At 47.7% G+C, this 23220-nt stretch overlaps 1 protein-coding gene across 3 annotated transcripts in view; it reads left to right on the top strand.

Moving 5' to 3' along the window:
- Nucleotides 1-23220, top strand: part of PRKACB (protein kinase cAMP-activated catalytic subunit beta) — a 1065959-nt gene that overhangs the window by 1007984 nt on the left and 34755 nt on the right. The gene's annotated exons all lie outside the window — the stretch shown is intronic.

Raw genomic sequence — 23220 nt, 5'->3', positions numbered from 1 at the left:
TTACACGCCCAGACCCTCGGGTGTCACGGCGAGGTTATAAGACAGCTTAGAAATGAATACACACATCATTACATTGGTTACATTACATTATTAGTGGACAGTTGGTGCTAAAAAATAATTGACAAATATTCACAATAATATGCAGTGGTATGGAATCTTATCTTTAGATACTAATATTGGTTGAATAACCAGGTTTTTAGCACTTTCTTATAAACCGTTATTTACGGTTTATTTGATGTAAACTTGGGTTCAACTGGAGAATCTTCTGATCATGACTTTCTTTTTATGAAAAAGTTCACAGGTCTCCTGTTTGACTAGAACATTTACTGAGACTAGAATAGTGTATGGAATCTTGATTCTTTTAACGAAACAGAGGCAAGCATAATGCTTTTCTTTCGTTACGTCAAACTCTTCAGTAGTCTCAAAACAAACAAGGTTTAGAACAAGGAAATACTCATAAATACTACTATCCCCATAGACCTGTTTCCTGGGGTAGTTTCTACATTACTCTCAGGCCTGCCTCTCCTACTCTAGTACAGTCACCAATCGCCACCTGGCTCCCTGTACCCCTCATGCCCTGTCTGGAGTCTGCCCTCTTTATTTTTCTGCATACTTCTCTTGTACTACATCATCCTAATGAACTGAAATTCTCAACAATTGTTTCCCAATGATCCCCCAAACGGCCTAACTCTGCTCCTCGCAACAACCAATAACTGGGTCTGCAAAGCGCCTTCTGACTCCTTCATGCTCCATTATGATGTGCAATTCTCACCCTTCCTTCTCTAAGGTCCCTGCAAATAGAATTGCATAGTTGGGAAGGGTACTAAAACATTGAGATCATGTAGTAGATAAGAGATGATCCTAACCCATCCCAATCTCAATCCTAATTTGCTCACACTTCACCTGGGTGGGTTAATACTCAGCTCCATACCTTTAATAGGATTAAGACTCTGTGCGCTGTTCTAGCCAGTCTAATCTTTATTCTGTGGCAAGACCGGTGGTGAGCAGTATGGTAGTTCAAAGTGTATTAACCACCTCAGCCACTAATGCTGAAACATGTTTATAATAAAAAAGGTTTTAAATATGGAGTTACTAGACCAGTCATTCGCTTTTAATAGATCTTCCAGCTTCGCTCCCACCATGAAAGCCTGTGCAACAATTGCACCTCTTGTCGAATGAGTTTAAAAGACTGAAGCATCTTCTCCATCCTCTGCTACGAGCAATTTAACCCATCTTGTTAATGTATGGGCTCACACTGAGCCATATGGTTTCCTTATAGAAATCCATAATTGGCACACTCCCCCTGGTGTAAAATTCTCACTTTTGTGCAATGGCATACCACTCATTATGTGAAATTTAGGGTTATGTGGCAATTAAGGGTATAATATTGCCTCAGTTACATGGAGTACTAGTGATCACTACTCATGTTTACATCGTAGTCCAAAGCTCTAACACCCGACACTCTTCTGCATGATATGTGTAATAACATCCCTGGCTTCCCTGACAATGCCTTCAGATCCTGAGCCTCCCTGCGTTTGGTTCAATGACTGTCCCCCAGCGTGTCGGCAAAAAAGTCCCATTGCATGCCTCTTTGTGCTGCAGCCGCTATTTCAGCTTGGTCAGACTTTAACTCCATATTCACTGCACGGCTGGGCCCCAAACTGCACTCCATATAAAAATTGCTTTAGCAATTTCATCCCTGGGCAGTAGGTCCTTGCACGGTTTAGGAGGACCCTAGGTAGGGGTTGGCAAGGAATTTGAGTGGGTCAGTTTATTCCCTCCTGCCACAGGGCACGTCGGTAGACCGGAGGTTCTTTGTCCCACGCTCAAGCTACTATTCCTGGTGGCTGTGCCAGTGCAGGCCAGGATGAGCAGCTGTATGGAGCCACAGCGTTTAGCTCTGGATTTTACTTTTCCTGCCTGGATGGGGCTTATCCCCCAACACTTAAAAACCTTAGCTCACAACCTTACCGCCGAAGCCCGCGTGGCCATGGTTGATCTGCTGTTTGGAGGCCCTGGGGCATAATATAAGGCGGGAACGTGACACCTGCAAACCTTTGAGTGATTTGCTAACTACTCTGAGCAAACGTTGAATAATTCTGTTCCCCATAAGTAGTTTTGTGTGCCTTCTCTTCTATCTTCCCTGTGTATAAATGCTTGATGGCAACATGGATTAAGGATGAGCAAATGAAGACCAGGCTGTGATTGGAATTGTAGAAACCTGGGAGCAGGAGGCTGTGATCCGAGCGGCTAGAACTATTGTTTCTACGCCACTACTGTTTGGGGGGGAAACAACCTTGTTCCTAGTGTTGACTGCAGAGCACGCTCAGTCTGACAAAATCTTTATTTAATCTACCAGTGTCTGCCATAGGGGGGGGGGGAACAGACTAAGGCGGCCCCCTGAGCTGCTGGGTATTCCTCGCTCCGTGAGAGGCACGAGAAGTTTTCTGGTACAGTCTGGTAAAATGTGCCATCTTTGGGCTTGACCATTTATTTACTTGTTATTTATTTGGCAGCTTGACCCGCAGTGTTCATTTGGTGACTGAGATTAAAAAACAGTCTCAGATTAACGAAAAGGGACTCTGTATACCCTGTGTGTGGGCATTTAGAAAATGGCAAAACGAAACGCAGAGCTTACGATCTCACCTGAGAATAGACAGCGGAAAATATCACCAATTTTTAAACCGATCCAGGATGTGAGCATTTTAATTACAGAGATCAAGGGACTACTGACTGATATAGAAACAATTGATCACCTAGCTGAACCTTTGGTGCCCAAATGTGATTCCTCTAACTGTGCAGTTGTATGTAGGAAAAATGACTTGGTGATAGAGCCATACTTCCCACCCCAAGATCAAATAAAGAATATGGGTAAAGCCACTGGGTGAATACCTAAAATTGACCCTTTGATCCCATATCAGGTGGAAGTGAGAGGCTGCTAGTGGGACACTAAATTAGTCGACTAAATTAGTCGGGATTAGTGGAAAAAACCACTACTACCGAACTAGGGTAGAGGGGGCATGGTGAGCAAGGCCCACAAAGACACTAAAGAAACACCCAAAATCCAAAGTGGAGTCGAACAAAAGGGGCGGGGGAAAAAGGCGAAAACTGTAAGCAGAGGACTAGTGGGTATGACCAGGAGGTGTAACCGTGCCAATGGAGGGAAAAGGGGTTTTAGAGAAGATCCCCCTCATCCAACCCATTGTAGAAAAAGAAAACACCCCAAAAATGAAGGAGGCAAGCACACAGACCTGTATACAGTATTTTACATTAGGCCCCACAAATCACGCAGGAGATACAATCGCTAAAATGGAAAGGCTTTTTTGCATTAACAAAGGAGGAACTCATCACCTGCATGGAAAGTAGATTTAAATTGCTGGTAGCTAACTTGAACATTCTAAAAGAGAAGGTTGACGCACTTACTCCCATAATGAGCCTACCTCCAAAACCGATTACAAACCTATTCCACTAGGAACCAAACTAAACTTTATAGTAGGAAGGAAGGACACGGATAGAGCAATAAATACATGTATTTCTTTGAGAACTGACCCAGAAAATCCAGCAGGAAGGGTGAGGAGCTATAACTACATGCCACGGGTTAACCTGATGCCCCAAACATGGAATAGGGCAGAATAAAATACTCGGAGAAGCCATGGAAGGAGTAATGCTCATTCATGGGGTCCAAAAAAAGTGTCCTCTCAAAGGCCCAAATCAAATTAAGAATGGCCCTGTGAAAGGACAGAGAAGTCCCACAACACAGAATTTAAAAGGGGTTCTGCATGGATAATTATGACCAATGTCCCTCGCTTAACCCCAAACTCCCATGACGATCAGGACTCCCTAATAAATAAGACCATTCATTGGTTTAAAAATACAAGGTTGCGAAGATGTGATCAGAGATGACATTGTCGGGTGTATTAGGGCACCCAGTCCACAGTCTAACCTTGATTATATCCAGGTGTTTTTAAAAACATGGCGATTGGTGGAGGGGCTACTAAACGTGGAGATTAGATCCTATCCCCCAATGAATGCTAACATCACGTTAAAGAGTACAGGACCTTTCCTTTTGAGAATTCGAGAAGCAAGGAGACGGAATACAGTGGTTAATCAAAGAAGCATTAGGAGTGAGCCAAGATAGAGGCGATATGTTACGTGCTGGGTGGGCTTGATCCCTGCAGATCTGGGGGAGATTGATTGACTAGAGCCTGCGTATCCCAAAAAGGGGGTTTTGGAAGCATACCATTTCCCATCATGGAATGTTGCTGGTGTAGCAAATGCCTTTATGACCCAGAATGGATTGCCTTTGTGAGTAGTTATCGGGTAATCTTGGTGCAAGAAACATGTGCATTAATAGCAGTACACCTGCAGGGCTTCCAATACTATTGTGTGGCAGCTAAAAAGGCCCTGTAAGGACGGCTGTATGGGGGGGTTGTTAATTTGGGTAGACATTCCATTAGACCGGCAGGTATCGGTTAATGAAACAGGCTTGCCAGACTTACAACATCTAATAGCCTGAATAAATGATGAGGAGGAACTATCGATATTTAATGTTTACAATAGACCCACAGTCAGTAGGGGGGTGGACATCATGAATGCTCTTCGTTCCCAAGGGGAGGTGAGAAGCCATTAAAAAGGGAGCAATGTTACCCTGGTCACAGGCGACTTGAATCTACAAATTGAACCTTTAAGACAGCTGGAGGGAATTTGGGACTGCCAGGACTTGGCTTGGGATGACCCAGATACCAAGGTAAAGCATCCAAAAAGAGTACCTTGACGTGCCCTGGAAACAGCCAGGCTCCTTTTTGAATTGAACATCAGGACCTGTAAAGGTAAATTTGTAAAAGATTAACCCGCCAAAAATACATTCCGTGGCAGTAATGGCCAATCAACAATTGATTACATCCTGATTTTGGGGAAAGACAAGGGTAAGGCATCAGACTTTGAAATTATCAGCAGACCAGTCAGTGACCACTGGCCACTTAGTGTAGTTTTTTCTCTAAATGGGAGAAACCATGTTGGAGAGGGTTCAGACGGGGGAGGCTCAAGAAATCTCCCTATCTGGACATGCCCGGAAGGTAATGAGATGGGCGAAGATACTAGGAGGATGCCAAAAGAAACATATATTGTGCAATCCAGGATAGTGTTGGAACGATCTGTAATGGACAAAGTCCCGATATAATACTCCTTTCTGAATATGAGATCATGAAGGATAAATTAGAGCGCTTCTTTACCTGACCAAGTCTTGATGTTATGTTAATGTTAATGGATATTTGTACTGTGCAGTATCGCCACTGGAGTGGTCCCCTGGCGCTCTGGTGGATCTGAAACCGGGGTTGGGGGTAGGTAAGACGTGTTAGTAGGACAAAGTTTGGAGAAGAGCAAGGGAGCTGTGAAGTGCTGTTGGCAGCGTTGGTTCACTTAATACTGTTTGCCGAGCATATTGGTGTGTTGTTCGGTTCTGAGTCAGTTGTATGCTGTTAATTGGGAGTCTTTGTGGTGTGGTGGTTGTTGCGGTGTGGTGTGGTGAAGTGCATGAGGGTTGCTGCAGCTTTAAGAGGTGTGGTTGTGTTTGGTTAGAGTGTGAGGTGTGTGAGGAGTGGAGAGGTTTTTAGTAGTTTTTTGGGACTGGTTAGTATCCTTGTTGGGAGAGATGCATATTCCTATTGCATCTCCTTCGCGATTTCGAGAAGGTTGTTTGCTTTCACTGATTAAGTTTCAGCGTGATAAGGCTGTCTCATCTCTTTGCCATTATGCTAATAAGTTAGCTACTTTTGTGTTTCCATCTTTGTATTCGGCTAGCCCTTTTTATCCCAGTTTGTCTTTGCTGCAACCTAGGTTTGGATTGATTTACTTGTGAGCTACACCCCAACCCTACATCCTTTCTGAGTGGGCAAGGTTGTTGGTGGTGTTGGGTATGCATGTTAAATTTCTGTGATCATGGGGTTGTCGCTTGTGTTCTATTCCACAAAGCGTTGTCTCTCTTGTTCTTGTATGAGTTTCCCCTTAGTCGTTCCTGGATTTCGTCCATCATATATTCTGTCAATGGCTTAGGGGATGAACTAACAAAGCCATTTGCTGTAGAGAAGGGGGATCAGACAAGGTTGTGTGATGGACCCAATCCTGTTTTGTGTGTACATTCAAAAGGTGATCAACACAATAACGGAGGGTTGTTTGGATTGCCCCAAATTGGGCACGGAAAGATACCCAACTCTTTTTTAGGCGGACGATGCCGTTATACTGGCAACCTCACCCCAAAGCCTGAGAATATCCCTAAAAGCTTTTGAAACCAAAGGAAAGAGTTAGAGCTGATGGTGAACACGGAGAAGACCAAGGTAATGGTTTTCAGACCTACATTTACAAAGTTTAGTGTTCTATCAGTGGTAATAGAGGATGTTCCTCTGGGGCAAGTGAGGTGCTTTGACTATTTAGGCATCCGGTTCATGGAGAATGGGGAATTGGTGGCACAGATTGAGGAATCCAATCTGATTTTGAGTAAGCACAGTGGTGCAATGAAGTCTTACTATCATAAGTTAGGGAGTGGTGCAGTCTCACTGGCCCTGATCCTGCACGAAAAACAAACTTTCTGATGTTTGTTAATCTGCTTAGAATCACATGCTGTGCATAGGTCCGACATCCAGTGGTCACTGCGGAGTATTGCATTTTGTTTTTCGTAGTCGAAAAGGGGACGTCGACAAGGCGTGTCTGTAACACTATTCGTATAGTGACGTGCGTTGTACCCACAATCCCTCACGCGTCGAGGTCCCTCAGATTGTTTTTTTCCGCCCAGCTTATGGTCGCCTTACGCGGAGCTCCTAGAGAGACATTGCAAATACTTACTACGGACCTCGGTCCTTAATTATACTTATTATATTGTTAAAGATCCCCCCCCTCGACGTTAGCTGTGAAGCTGTTTCTCCGCCGAGCAAGTTTTCGATGGAGGGTAAGAGACGGAGGAGATCCTTCGGCACTGCCGAACACGTGGCCAGGCCTCGACGGCCAACATACAGTAGGGAGAGTGGGGGTTCGAACTTTTATCTTCTCTTTGAGAATGTCTTTCTTTCTCCCCTATCTTTCCCTTGGGGTTGTTATCACCAGTTATTGCCTCAGCTATGGAGAGGACACCTTTTAAGTTTTGCCCACGCTGTAGGGGCAAATACACTTGGAAGGACAAACACAAGCTCTGTAATCGTTGCTTGCCCCTCGATCATAAAGAGGACAGCTGCGCGGCCTGTAAGCTCTTGAAACCAAGAACTCTTAAAGAACGGAAAGTTAAAAGGTGGGCGGACTACGCTATGTAGAAGTATGTTCCCTCACCCGCCGCCGCTGTTACAGTATGTGACGAGGAGGGTGATAACTCGACGTCCGTTACGGAAGTCATTAACCCCCAGAAGGAGCGCTCGCGCTCCTCGACGTCCGTCCCCGGCCCCGACGGGCTCGGCTCACGCCCTGCTTATGGGGATGAACACCCCGGCGACAAGGACGCACATAGACCCCATAGGCCTAAGCACACAACCCACGGCTCTTCTTCGTCGAAGACGAAGGATCCATCAGCGCCGAAGGGGACGCAGGGCACTCCGGCGTCTACCTTAGACCGTAAGGGTCTCAAGCCCCACCCATAAATGCAGCCGCGACCAGCGATTGGGCTTTCATCAAACACAGGCGCTACCTCAAAATCATCCGACGTAACGCTCCATAGAGCGGCCGTCGAGGAACAACGCGTAACGTAGGCAACGTCGACACCAGAGCCCTCTACTGACGAACTCGTTGTCGAGAGCCTGGCGAGAATTGTTTCTGAAGACAAACGTAAGCGGACGACGAAACAAACGTCGAATACCGCACAAAAAGCTATGGAAACGCCGAAAAAGCGCAAGCGTAGCCAGGAACTGCCCCCTTCATCTAAGGGCACTTCTGAACTACCGGAGGGCTTTTCAGAGGGCGACGGAAACATTTCTTCGAAGTTGTGGGAGCGTTCCAAGCGTTCTGAAGGTGAAGACACTGATTTCCCCCCTCTAGACTATTCAGGGGTCCCCCATGAGACCCTTGAAAGACTCCTTTCTTGTATGGAGAAAATGGAAAGGTTTTTGGGAAGCCAAAACCCACCCACACCCAAAAGACCAAGAGAATGGCCCCAGGATGACCCTAGGGTCAAGATTCCTAGGCTGTTTCCCCCTTCTACAGACGCATATGACCTCACTGAAGAGGAGCAATACCTCCAGGAAGATGAGGAGTGTTTGGGTGGAGAGGAAGAACAGGAGGAAGAGGGGTTTGAAAAGATCCTTACACTAGTGCAGGAGCTTTTGAAGAAGATATAGCTACCTCGCAGCCCTGGCAATCCCCATCAGTACAGCCTTGGCAATCCCCATCAGTGCATTCAGACCCTGATGTCTTTCACCCTTCTCCTCCCAAGGATTCACCTATTGGAAACACCTCTCCCATAGATGACCAACCTTCACTTAATGCACTATTGCGCAAGGCAGCAGCGCATTTTGAAATAGACACAGGGGAGACTCATCCTGACATAGACTTTGTAGAGAAAGTTATTAAAGAAAAAGCCCGTTAGTCAGTCTATTCCGCTCCTGGCTTCTATAAAGAGAAGAATAACTCCTTCCCTTTCCAATCCGGCCTTAGTCAGAGGGGTCAACCCTCAGATAGAAAAGCTCTTCAGCCCTTCGTCCTCTGACCCTTTGTACATCAGAGGACATTCTATTCCGGACTCCCTCGTAGTTACTAATACAAGAAAGAGAGCGGGGGTACCACTATCCACTAGTGAGGCACCACCTGACAAAGAGGGCAAGAAGCTCTACGCACTTGGGAAGAGAATCACGACCTCCGCCACCTTCTCAACTAGGATTGCAAATAACAATTCCCTACTAGCTAGCTACGCAGATGCACAGTGGAGCAAGCTGCGCAGCGAAGCAGAGGACGCACCAGAACCCCTGCGTTCACGCCTGTTAGCTATAGTCTCAGAAGGAACTCTTGTAAACCAGGGCATCGTAAAGAACTCCTTAGATGCCGCAGAGACGGCTGGCCGTTCCCTGGTTCAGGGAATACTTCTCAAACGCCATGTCTGGCTGCGCAATTCGGGATTTAAGCCGGAAACCCAGGCTTCCCTGATAAATAAGCCCATAGAACAAACACATCTGTTTGGGAAAGCAGTTGATGAGGCCCTAGAACATGCGAAGAAAGAGTTTGATACCATCAAGACTCTTGACCAAATTTCTAGGCCCCCTAACAGACGCAGCTATGGCAATAGACGCTCCTTTCGTGGCCAACGCCAGCAGCAAAACCAACAGCAATTTTCTCTGCTACCAACTGGCCCTCTAACCAGGGTAGCAACACCCAGTTCAGTCAAAGAGGCCAACGGCGTGGCAAAGGAAGAGGTCGCGGCTCCAGCCCCAAAGGTTCCACGCCCAATACCAACAAATGACCCGAAGATTCGGGTCCCCTCCCATGCATCACCGGTCGGGGGCCGGCTAACATCGTTCCTTTCAGCATGGGAGGGAATATCGTCAGACCGCTGGGCATTATCCACCATAGCCCACGGATACTGCATCGAATTCAACGGTTACCCGAAGTACAGACCCCCACGGAACCGACGCATGTCACCGGAACACCTCACTATTCTTCTTCAAGAAGTAGAAGAGCTACTGAAAAAAGAAGCTATAGAGGCTGTCCGCCTATCTCAGGTAACAGAAGGTATTTATTCAGTGTACTTCCTTGTACCCAAAAAGGACTTAACCATGCGCCCTGTATTAGATCTGCGCCCAGCGAACAAGTTTGTCAAACCCCAAAGGTTTCGTATGGTGACCTTGCAGGAAGTAATCCCACTGTTATCACAGGGGGATTACATGACAACACTGGACATGAAAGATGCATACTTTCATATTTTAATGTTGCCAGCGCACAGAAAATACCTCAGGTTCAAGATAGAGAACAAACACTACCAGTTCAGAGTACTACCCTTCGGGATAGCATCTGCACCAAGGGTATTCACGAAAGTACTGGCAGTGGCAGCGGCCCACCTGCGCAGGTTATCCATCCCGGTATACCCTTACCTCGACGACTGGCTCATAACAGGGGATTCTTACGAAACATGCTTCTCCAATACCCAAAAGACCGTAGACCTTTTGTCCCAACTGGGCTTCTCCATCAACGAAAAGAAGTCCAGCTTAGACCCCAGCCAAATCAAACAATTCCTAGGGGCTCTAATTCAAACAAAGGACGGCCTCGTCTTCCCCTCCAACGAGAGGGTCCAAAACATGCTGTTTCAGATCCCCCAGTATGTGGCAGGTCGAGAGGTGACGGTACGCAAAGCAATGCGCTTGCTAGGGATGATGGCGTCATGTATTTATTTGGTACCTCACGCGCGCCTGCGCATGCGCCCAATGCAAGAGTGGCTCTACAGCTAGTGGTGTCAGGCCAGCGGACAATGGGACGATCTAGTGGTGGTTTCGCAGGCCTTGGTTCTCTCGCTACGGTGGTGGACAAAAGAAAACCTGTTATTAGGGAAAACTTTTGCCACACCCGCAGTGGAAGCCACTCTAACCACAGACGCATCCCTTACAGGATTGGGGGCTCACCTATCCCATCAGACTGCTCACGGAGTGTGGACTCCGAGCTTAGCATCCAAGCATATAAACCTGCTGGAACTACTAGCGGTGTTCAAAGCACTGAAAGCCTTTCAGGAACACTTACAAGAAAAGACAGTGATGGTCCTCACAGACAGCACCACAGCCATGTACTACCTCAACAAGCAAGGGGGCACTCACTCTCCAGGACTGTCCAAGCTGTCCCAGAATATATGGAAGTGGGCTCTCAAACACAACATGTTCCTACTATCACAACATGTACCAGGGGAACTCAATCTGCTAGCAGACAAACTCAGCAGAGACTTCCCCCTGCCCGAAGAGTACGAATGGCAATTGCACGAAGACATCGTCTTAGACGTCTTCACGCAATGGGGATTCCCGGAAATAGACCTGTTCGCAACCCTGGAGAACTCACAATGCCAAAGTTACGCCTCCAGGTACCCCCAGAACCAGTCCAAGGGGAACGGTCTGTCGATTCAATGGTCAGGGAAATTTGTTTACGCCTTTCCCCCGACTCCCCTTCTCAACAAAGTGGTGCACAAGATGCACCAGGAGCAGGTTACCATGATACTAGTGGCCCCAATGTGGGCCCGGCAGCCATTGTTCGCTCACTTGATGGAGATGTCCCTATCTCCCCCAATGAAACTTCCCTGCCCGTACAACATGCTGTCACAGGACAAGGGCAGGACACTGCATCCATGCCCTCAGACCATGAACTTAGCAGCCTGGCTCCTGAGATCATAGAATTTGGACATTTACAACTCCCGCAGAGATGTATGGACATCCTCAGGGAAGCCAGAAAACCTAATACTCGCCACTGCTATTCTAGCAAGTGGAAAAGATTTGTCATCTGGTGTAGAGGTAAGAACATCAACCCGGTTGACTGCTCTCCCACTAACATTGTTCTGTACTTGACCCATTTACTGGATTCAGGTTGTGTTCAATTCCATTAAAGTCCACCTAGCGGCACTTTCTGCATACACCACTTCCCAACTTAAAGTGTTGTGGTGGAAGATACCAGTTATCAAGGCCTTCATGGAGGGGGTAAAGAGAATACACCCTCCGATAGCTAACCCAGCTCCCGGATGGGACTTAAACGTGGTACTTTCTAGACTCATGAGCGCTCCTTTCGAACCCATGCACAAGGCAACTCTTAAATACCTCACTCTTAAGACTGCTTTCCTAATAGCTATCACCTCCATTAGGAGAGTAAGTGAACTACAGGCTCTTTCTGTACTAGACCCCTTCGTAACAGTTCACAAGGATAAGGTGGTTCTACGCACACACCCAACGTTCTTTCAAAACCCTTCCAGCTTGGGAGAAAAAAGTCTGCATACTCTAGATGTACGCAGAGCTGTCATGTTCTACATGGAAAGAACCAGAACACTGAGAAAGACTAATCAGTTCTTTGTCTCTGTGGCAGCAGGAAGAGAAGGAGATGCAGTTTCAAAGTCCACTATATCTAGATGGATTGTGCAATGCATCACTCTCTGTTACACTCTTGCTAAGAGAGAACTACCCTTCAAGCCAAGAGCACATTCCACTCGAGGCACTGGGGCTTCCATAGCGTTCATTGCAAATGTTCCCCTTGAGTCCATCTGCAAAGCGGCTACCTGGAGTTCTGTGCACACCTTTACAAAACACTACTGTCTAGATGCACACTCTAGATCTGACTCCCAGGTGGGACAGGCAGTATTAAGACATCTTTTCTCTACTGTTCCTTCTCATAACCCACCGCCAACTCCGGGTACTGCTCGCTAGTCTATGCACAGCATGTGATTCTAAGCAGATTAACAAACATCAGAAGACAATGCATTACTTACCGTAAAAGCATTTCTGATGGTTGTATCTGCTTAGATTCACATGCGCCCACCCTTCCTCCCCGCTCGGATGGAAGGAACATAGACATCCTTTTCTATATTTCTCTCTTTTCTGTACTCACTCACGTCTAGAAGGCTCCCTCAGGGCAGAAAAATACAAACAGAGGGACCTCGACGCGTGAGGGATTGTGGGTACAACGCACGTCACTATAGGGATAGTGTTACAGGCACGCCTTGTCGACGTCCCCTTTTCGACTACGAAAAACAAAATGCAATACTCCGCAGTGACCACTGGATGTCGGACCTATGCACAGCATGTGAATCTAAGCAGATACGATTAGAAATAATGCATTGTCATCTCAGCTGCAATGTATGTGGCAGAAATTTGGGGTTGTAGAAACACAGGGTCGCTGTACGTCCCAGAATCCCAAATTTTAAAACATCATCTGGCAATCCCTTTCAGTGCCGTATCTGTGTGCATCTGATTTGAGCTAGACGCCATGCCGACATAAAATTGCATTGCATTGAAACACGCATTGCACTGGCTAAGGCTGTGGCACACAACGGCCTGGACCTGCATAGGCAAGGGCTCATGGGGCAGATGACCATGTGGGGGGTGAAGCTCAAATGGGTGAGTTACATGAAGGACACCCTTTTCGATCCTGGGCCAAAGTAGCCTATGCGAGATCCCACCCCCCAAGTGTTAGAGGCCAGGCACGCAGAAGAATTAAAGATACTACGTATGCGACCTCCAGAAGCCGCCTAGTATAGAAGCAGTTCACAGACTAAAAGTGGGCCTGGAGTATCTCCTACACAAGACAGTGGCAGGCTTTGAAAAATATCTTGATCAGATTTGTCCACCATTTGAAAGAGCTTTGTACTTGCGGTTCATGCTGGGGATACTACCCTGGGCAACCCTCACTAAACTTTGGAACCAAAACGAGACTGGAGAATGTCCGCTCTGTGGGGCCAAGAAGGAGTCTGTCACTCATTTCTTGCTGATCTGCCCAAACACCCTCAAGTTAAGGTGTTTATATATCTGGCCAATTTATATAAATGATGGACTCTGTCAATCAATGAGGCATTAACTCTCAGTAAACAGTCTAACCCCACCCCCTCCCCTCATGTGGTATATGCAACTGCACGGTATATACACAGAAGTTGGAAATTCAGGCCTAAGAGATCAATGCACTTTAAGGAGACTGTTGTAGGCACTGAGAAAATGTTTAGTATGGTTATTAATCTTCCAAGGACATTTATTCTTAACACAATTAAATCTGAGGTATTTTAAGTGTTTTTAAGGGAAAGAATTGTAATTCTATGAAATTATAAAAACACAAGTGTTAATGAATTTTAGTTTTTTTTAAACATTTTATTAGTTTCACAGCTGGAGCAATAGCATCTTATTACAGTAATCCGCAACCTCTGATGACATATACATCACTCAAACTATTTTGATTCCCCCTCCCTGCCCCCCCTAAGGTCATCTGGGCCTAAGCATATCTGTATCGGCCATGGTTTGAAAGTCAGGGCTGGGTATTTGTGGTCGTATTCCAGTAGGGGGCCCCAGACTGCTTGGAATTGGTGAAGCTTCCCCTATTTTGCATCCGATACACACTTGGCGACCAAAATCTCCCAAGCTTTGATCCACCATTGCGCCAGGTCGGGCCTTCTACCGATTTCCAACAGCGGGTGGTAGTGATAAGTGCTGCCAGCAACAAATGGGTTATTAACTTCACCCACTTCCCCGACTTTGGGTATATCCCTTTGCATGGCGCCCCGGGCATCGGGGTCTTTGGGCACAGCGGGAGGCGGCTGCCAGTAACATCGTGAATCCCCTTTATAATGTTCTCCCAGAAGGTCCGTATTAGGGGGCAATCTCACCACACATGGAAATACGAGCCCTGCGCGCCACAATTTCGCCAGAAGGTGGGGGGGACAACCGCCTGGAAGTGGTGAATCTGTACTGGCGGGTAATACCACCGGGAAAAACTGTTTCAAGGCACATTCATTGTTCGTCACACAATTAGATGAAGCTCGACTTCTAGCCCATATCTCCCTCCATGCCACATCATCCTGCTGGAGACCTAAATCCGTCTCCCAGCGAGACATGTAGTGTGGCCGGAGCAGGGACAGTAGGTCGTCTTGCAATAGTCTGTACAGTTTTGTAATCCCACCCTTATACATGGGCTCCCTCACGTTAAGTTCCAGTGGGCTTAGGGGACGTGTGGCTTTCTCTTATTTTGGGATGAGTGAGCCAGTGACGGAGCTGAGAGTATGTGAACCTCTCCCTTTCAGAGAGTTTACATTCTTTTTTACAGTCTTCGAACAAACGCGGTTGGCCCTCTATATAGTTGACCCAGGGTGATTAAGCCTCCCTCTTTCCAACGTTTAAATGCACCCCGCGCAATGCCAGGTGTGAAGGTGGTGTTGCCAAAAACAGGGTTAGGTGGCCCACTCCCCTAGCAATCTTCTTTCCCCGGAGGATCGTATCCCATACCTTCAAGGTCGCCTTTGTCGCTGATATTAGGTGGGGCCATTGCTTACGCAACGCGTGGGGGATAAAGGGCAGAAAAAGGAGGGGCATGAAACATTGTGTTTGTTCTATTGCCAACCATTTCGGGGCCGGGGTATTCACCGGGCAGGTGGGACAGCTGGATGGCTTCTGCATTTTTCACTAGATTTGGGAACCCCAAAACCCCCATCCCGGATCCCCCCCATCATTACCCTCCTTTGGATCCTAGATTTCTTCCCTCGCCAGATGAACTGCAGGCGCTTGCGTTGGAGTCTTTCCAAAATGGGCTTGGGGACCTCTATAGGAAGGGATGCGCAGTAATAAAGCAACCGGGTGGAGGAGGTTCATCTTGACGGCAGTAATTCACTCCATCAATGAAATTTCCTCCTTTGCCCATCTTTCCAGGTCCTGTTCTAATGCCTTAATCAAAGGAGGGAAATTAGCCCCATAAAGGTCTCCCGTGGAATCTGCCAAGTGGACCCCTAGATAGGCTATGGCCGTTGTATTCCAGCGGATTGGGCAGATGGTCTGGATGGCCCCTAACTCTTTTGCAGACAGGCCCATCCCAAGAGCCACCGATTTCCGAAAGTTAATGTCGAACCCAGCAACCTGCCCAAAAGCGTGGAGCTTGTAAGGAGGGGATGATGTTGGTGATGGCTATAAGCACATTGTCGGCATACATCGAGACCTTATGGCCGAGAGTTCCGTAGTACTGGGGCCTGGATTGCGTTATTCCCCTGTATATGTTGTGTCAATGGGTCCATTATGATAGCAAACAAGAGGCGCGATAATGGGTATCCCTGGTGCGTACCACAAGTAAGGGGAATTGGGAGAGAGCGTTCCTGGTTGATTTGGAGAGAGGTGTTCGGAGTAACGTAGTTGGCTCCTATCGCCCTTCAAAACTGCAGACTGAAGGCGAACAAAGTCAAGTGCAGGAAGGACCAGTCCACCCTGTCAAACGCTTTTGTAGCGTCAAGTGCTAGGAGGGCCAGAGTTCCATTAGTATGCTCTGCCAGTTCAATCAGGTTGAGCACCAGTCTGAAGTTGTCCTCCCGTTTTCCTGCCCAAGATGAAGCCTGTCTGGTCTGAGTTGATCAGTCAGGGACGCAGTGGGGCTAGGCGGTTCGCTATCACCTTGGAATAGATGTTAGCATCAGTATTCATAAGTGCGATTGGCCTGTATGAGGCACAATCATTAGGGTCCGTCCCAGATTTCAAAACCAGATTCGTATTGGAGTTCCTCATCAAGTGCGTTACATTCCCCACCTCCCGGAATGAGGTGAAGAGGGATGTTAGGGGAGCCAGAAGTTGATCACTAAACAGTTTGTAGAATCTAGGGGAGAAGCCGTCTGGGCCAGGGGTGCGGGACTTCAGGGTTTTTTATTACTGCCTCGACTTCCTCTTGTTGGATCAGCGCTTCCAGAGCCTCTTTGTCTTCCTGCATCAGCTGGGGTACGGAGGCCTCCGCAATGTATTGCTTTCGTGCTTCCCTTGATTTGTCCCATTTGTTCATGTTCTCTAGCAAATGGTCTTGTGCAATCTGTAATTTCTCCTACTCACCATACTGAATTACACATGCTTGGTTCCGTAGGCCGGCAATAAAGTTTTGTCTTCTGGTTTTCGCTAGTTTCCTTGGCAGCAGGTGATTGTCTTTATTACTTTAAGTGTAATAGGTTTGATTGGTCTGTGCCTCTCCTCCGCAAATAGGGCTTCCAGTTCATTACGGGCTCACCCATAGGGCAGCATGCACCTTTGGTGACCATCCCTTCTTGTATCGCTAGTCAATGGCTATTATCTCTTGCTCTGGTCGGGTTTTCGTCTGTTTCTTCCTTTTGCAGTATGCCGCGGTGTGGCGTCCTATGTTGTGGCCGGAGAGGTCCATTCCATAGGGTTTTCCTGAACGTAGTTTTTGATTGCATTTGCCACCTCATCCCTTAAGGTCAGGTCGTTCAGTATTGGGTTGTACAGACGCCATTGTGGTCTGGCAACCGGGGTCGGATTCCAGAATCTAATCTGTTGAGACACGGGGGCGTGATCCATGAGAACCTTTGGGGCGATATCCACCTTATTCGTGAAAGATGAGAGCTGGGGGGAGACTAAGAGCAAATTGATGCGTCAAGAGGTGCAGTGGACCTGTGGGAAAAAGGTGTAGTCTCTTTCATCTGGGTGTAGTACTCTCCATGCATCTACTACCCCCAGGGATCTGAACAGATGGAGGATCCCGAGTTTTTAGGGGCTGTTGCGTGTGATTTGTCCTTCTCCGGATTAGGCACCCCATTAAAGTCACCTCCGATAATGATCTGGCCTTCCAAGAATGGGAGGAAGGCTACCTTCAAGTCCTCCAGGAAGTGTTCCTGACCTTCGTTCGGTGCATAGATTGAAACCATTGAATGCAGTTGGCCTAAGAGCCTCCCCTTCACTCCTATGAAGCGGCCCCCAGCGTCTGCAATGGTGTCCAATACCTGGAAGGGGGCGTCTCTGGCCACCAGAACTGCTTTGGGAAGTCTCTGCTTCTGAGACGGCCAAAGTCCTCCAGCCGTCGGTGCGTCTCCTGGAGGAAAACCACGGCTCCCTCTAAGTTTCTCAAACTTTTTAGCATAGACTTTCGCTTTACTGGTGAGTTAAGGCCTTTAACATTCAGGGTGACAAAGTTTACCTCCTAGGTTGGGGTTTACAAGCTCTCTTCGGCGGGTTTTACCGGGGGAGAGTTGCAGTTGGGAGTTCAAACCTCAGAAGTCTCCATCTAGAGTATAAAGATTTCTGTGTATTTGCTCCAGCTGATTTTTCTTTAACGAAAAAAGAAAAACTGCATAACTGACAACAGAGTCAGAACTGTGGACTCCCAACTGTTCGACTGCCATAGCTCGTCGGCAGTACACTCCAAGGCTTACTGATGACATCCACCTTGAAGTCGGGCTTAGACTGTGTGAAGCCTGGCTTAAACTGTGTGAAGCCCGTTGAAATCATCCTTATGTATCCTGTTTCTGTTATACTCCGTTGAACCGGCCATCCGGGGCATTAGTGGGCGGCAGTATAGACTTAGCTCTACCGTTGACGGCCATGAATCATGGTAGCGGACTTCGAGGGGGCATTATCTTTTGTTTTGACCCTTTTGGATCTTTGACCAGGCAGGGCACCTTGGTTTTGCGGGAAGGACATCTGCCTCCCCAGTAGGGGCGACTGCGGAGCCATCGTCTTTGTCCTGTGAGGCGAGACTCAGGATCATTTCTGCGTCTTCTAAATGTGCAATCGTTCAGGAGGTTCCCTTGTAGGAAAACTGGAACACATTGAGGAATAGCCAGCAATGTTGAATTTTCTGCTCTCGGAGGAAGAGTGTCAGCGGCCTAATGGCCCTCTGTCCCTGGATCGTTGCTACCGCTAGGTCCTGAAAAATTTGCAGGGGAGACCCTTGGAACAAGAGTTCATCACGATAGCGGCCAATTGCCAAGATTGCCTCCTTGATCATATAAAAATGAACACGGGTGATCACATCTGGTGGGGATTCTGTATCCAACCCTCTATGGGGGCGTAGTCTGTGGGTACGGTCCAACAGGAGCTGGGATTTCTCGTGGTGTGGAAGGGGAGAATTGAAATAGGTCTCCTATGTATTCTGCCAGGTCCTGATCAGGAACTGCTATGGGGGCTCCTCTGGCTCGTAGGTTATTACGAAAAGCTCTGTTTTCCAAATCTTCCTGCTTGTACTCAAGATCTCGTTTGTCCGTCAGGGCCCAGATCTGTTGTATTTCAAGCAGCGACGTAGCGTGCTCCCGGGTCAGGTCTTCCACTTCTCCAAGCCTTTGCTCTGCCTCTAACTCTTTGATCCGTCCGTTCAAGTTTGGTGGTAAGTTCAGTCATACAGGAGCGAAATTCTGTTTTAATGTCCAACATAAAGGCCTAAATATCTTCTTTGGTGGCTATTGTCCAGACCCTCCAGGTGACCCTTGCGTAGTGGATTTGGCAGACTCCAGCTTTCTTCCTTTCCCCCCCCGAAAGCAGCATAGTGGAGATGTCTCCGATCTTTAGGGCTTTCTGCTGTTTGGCCATGGCAATGGTATCCCTCCCTGTGCTCTGCAGCGCGATCGCAGGTGAAAAAGGTAGCCGATGAGATCCCTCCCACTGGGGCTGTCCACAACGTTCGCTCGTATACTGTGGAGCCCTCTATTTCCAATTCCGGGGCTCTGTAGCAGTAATTGGAGCACTTCCGCGGTGTTGTGGTCGCGTGTTCCTCCTTTTCTATGTTGAGGAGTGTAGGATGGCAGCCGGTTGAACTTTGGGGGTTCCTCAGGTATTCCAAAATCCCAGGCACCCTGCAGGGCTATTCCCAGGGCCCCAAGAGTTGTTTCAATGGGCAACAGCTCCTGGTGGATTGGCGCCACAGGGGACCCTTGTCACAATCAGGGGTGAGTGAGTGGTGGTGCCTTCCTCCTGGGCCCAATACTTGTGCCGAGCTGGGGGGTGGGGGGGGGCTCTTGCCCTGCTTCTCCACCCAGGACGACTGGAAATCTTCAGTGCAGTGTTGGTGAGGCAGAGGAGGGGGGGGACAGGTGCCTCCCCTCCAGCTCTGTGGGCACCTTAGTACATTGTCCTCCTGAGGCGAGTGCCTCCCCCTTCAGTATCTGCTCCCCCGACCCCAACCACACTCTTACCGGCTGAACAGCAGTCAGATGCTGATGTCCTTTCCTTGCTCAGTGAAGGGAAATCTGTGTATGCTGTGAAGCCGCGGAGAGCGGCTGCAATGTCCCCTGAGGTCCCGCCCCACCCCGCCTGGTCTTTGGCCAACGGGATGGATCTGTGGGGGTCGCCCAGCCAACACGCCTCATCCAGGGTCTGATTCTCCCTCCAGTCCTCGATCTCGCTGTTGTGGTGGGGGCGGGCAGGAATGCCAGTCGTTGTTCCGGTTTGGGGGCCCGAGCCTCTGTGAGATCTTGGTCACTCGCTACACTTCGGTTTAGCCCCATGGAGCGGAGCAGATGGTTCCTCTATCAGCTGGTCCCTCCATCAGCCGAAACATTGGGCAGTTTAAATGGCTCCCTCTGCCGTCTGCTCATTGGCCGCCAGCGTCAACTTCTTACTTGGTGCTGGTGTGTGTCCGCCATCTTGCAACGCCACAGCTGCGGACGTAGACTGTGGCGGAATGCCAGCATCAGCCACCTTCAAATTCGTCCCATCTTGGGACAGCTGGTGGACAGGTCATTTTTAATTTTATAACCAGCTTTGTGAGCTTCCCGGAAACACAGAGACAGGGTATTACTGCGTCATGCGTCAGCATCAGGCTTCAGGTGGAGGCCATCAGCAGAGCTGCATCATCGGTGGCGCTGCTGGCCACATCCCCCATCCCCATGTCAATGGATTTTTAAAGAGAATTCTTGTATCAAAAATTTTAAAATGTAAAATGATCTTTTTGTTTTATGAATTTGTATGCTTTTATGGCGATGTGCTGAAAATAAAGCTTGATGATGGTGGCTGTGCTAGGCCTTTGGTTCCCAAGGAGTGCCCCCAAAGCTCCCAACTCCTTTTGCATCAGCCTTATGCTTTCATCCACAGCCACCTTGGTGGAGTTCCCCAGAAATCTCTTGAAGCTCAGAGTTGATTCTCGATTGGGGTATCTCACTCCCCTTCTTCATAATACTCCTACTCTTGGGACCAACTCTGGCTCTGAGCCTCGAGCACCCCCCATTTGGTGCCTCCTGATCTGAACTGAGCAGACTGTCCTGCCTGAGCACTCGCCCACAACACCCAGGAAATAAGTTCCAAGATGGTCAAGAATGTCTCAAACTGCGACCTTTTCGCAATTTGTCACAGCACAATTCTGCATTTGCCTATTCTAGGCGCCTTGCCCAAAAGATTGCTTTGCCTGGAACAGTGAACTATTGTTGCTGTGCCTGAGCACTACCACACACCTTTCGCTCTATGCGCTTGCCACCGCTCATTCTCACGGGCAGGATCGCCTTGGATGCCAGAACACTCAGCTTGCAGAACAGGAAGCATCACTCATGAAGACTGTCTACTGACTCTGTGCCGCGACAAAGTATCCCGCAGATTGCACCAAGCACACCACACAGGGCCAAGATTGGGGTGCTCCTAAATTGTGAACAAAAGAATAATGTACAACTGGGAATAGTGTAAAAGCGCAAATGAGTGCGTCGTCGCTTGAAGCAGTGCGCAATCGCCCATTGTGTCATATACATCGCTTTGCAGCCTAGATCAACACACAGTAGCACAGACTCCTACTTGCACAATCTTCTTCGTCTAAATCATAGAACAGACGGCTCTGCAAAATGCTCATACCTCAGTATTTATTATGCTGAAGAGCAGCAGAGTAAGTGGATGGGCTCAAGACAGGACATAAGATCTAAAGGGAACCAGCTGGTGATTGGTGACTGTACTGGAGTCGGAGGGGCCGACTGAGATTATTGGAAAGTAAAGGCTAGAGACTGCTCAAGGAAGCACAGACGTATGGGGAATATTACATTTTCAGAGTATTTCCTTATTCTAAATGTTTGTTCGAGGCTGCTGAAGCGTTAGAAGTGTTGCTTCATATCACACTGGTATTACCTGTAAAACCATGGGTGCACCTTGGTGCTCCTGTTGATTGGAGGACCAAACCCTAGATACTGGAGCAGGACATAGCTTTGTGGTGTTAGGCATGCTTTGGGGTATAGACTATGTTAAATATGTCATGGGTGTATTTCTGTTGGAGAAACCTGGTGATGAACCCTCTTTGGTGTTAAAGTTCAAAGGAGAAAGTCTGTGTGAGTTAGCCAGCTGCCGGAGCTCTGCTGTACTTGCAGCACCTGGATATACCTGCCGATGACTGCAACGCAAAGCATCCTAGATGCTAAATTAAGGAGTGATGAGTTATCCACAAGCTACCTTCAAAGGAAATAGTGTTCAATTCATTGTAAATATGCTGCAAGTCCAGTAGTGGTATAATGGAGATTGTAGATCCAGCTATGATGCTGTCCAGAACACTGCAGATCTTTCACCTTTCACTCTGCTCCTTCCATGTCTTTGTCTTCAGGATACTTGGCACCATGTGGAAACGGATGTAGAGACTATGTCCGTTTCCTTAAGCAAAGGTGAGTGAACCATAACTAGCAATTCAGCTGGGTGCAGATTTTTGAGCAAAATGCAGATGGACAGGGTTTAATAGAACGATTATTAATGCGGAAGCGGGCACCAGCCAGTAAGATAGCTCAGCGGGTTGAACACCCACTGCTATGATCTGAGCATGATCGGCAGGTCGCCAATTCTCATTTCGGCAAGGCCGACTCAGCCTTTCATCCTTCCGAGGTCGATCAATTATTACCAATTTCGGTTGGCTAGTATTGTATGTAAATATGTGCTCTGTAAAGCGCTTTGGATTAAGGTGCTATAAAAATAAACACATCATTATCATCATTTATATCTTTTTAATAGATGTTTGAGTTTGTTTCTTATATTAGGACCACAACAGTATGTCATTGTCGCAGACAGTGACTAAACTACTACTTAGTTCGGACACTAACTGCGGTGATCACACAAAGGGCCCAAGTTCGGGAAAAAGTGCTTTTTCCCGAAGTGAGCAGGTCCCTCATCAACCTGAGAAAAAAGATTCTAAAAAATTGCTTATGACCTGCTATTTGCTCTGTGATGCAAATGTGTGTTTGAATAGATTTAATGTTCTAACCATCTCCTCATTTGATAGTGAAAGAATTCACTTTCCTAATCGATTGCATAAGAATAGATGTGTCATTTACTTTCACTTGCGTTTAGTGATGGGGCTGGTTTTGGCAGAAATTAGTAAATTTGAAGGTCTGAGATTTAATATTGCAGTATGCAGCGACCTAAATGAGGGCGATGATAACTGGGTCATTGAAGAGTTGGCAAATCCCCAGCAGCGGAGAGTCGTTGGGTAATGGAGATAGAGCCCAGCAAAAGGAGTAGAGGGATGCAGGGATGTCGGGTGTACACAGAAATAACCTCAGCCTTGTGGGATAATGATAGGAAATGACAAAGGGCATGTAGCATATTTTAAGAGATTGCCTTTCAAAGTAGTTAGCTATAATACACGTGGGTATGCACACTTGGATGGGAACGTTGATGCCTTGTCCTGCTTGAAAGATAACCTAAAGCTTTTGCAGGAAACACGACTAACAAACTGCCCTCAGGTGGATGGTTACGAGCTCCTCCATCAAGCAGCTAAACCAGGGGTTACTGTTAGACCATCTGGAGGGTTAATTATTGCAATAAGAACCGGCCAAGGCTTGAAGGTGGAGCAAATTGTTAATTTACCTTTCGGGTGTTGGCAGTTGAA

Source organism: Ambystoma mexicanum, chromosome 1q (assembly GCF_040938575.1).
Source record: "Ambystoma mexicanum isolate Mex_15411 chromosome 1q, UKY_AmexF1_1, whole genome shotgun sequence".
In the NCBI taxonomy this organism is placed as follows: domain Eukaryota; kingdom Metazoa; phylum Chordata; class Amphibia; order Caudata; family Ambystomatidae; genus Ambystoma; species Ambystoma mexicanum.
Note: the sequence above shows the minus strand (reverse complement) of the source record. Positions and strands in the feature narration are given on the sequence as shown.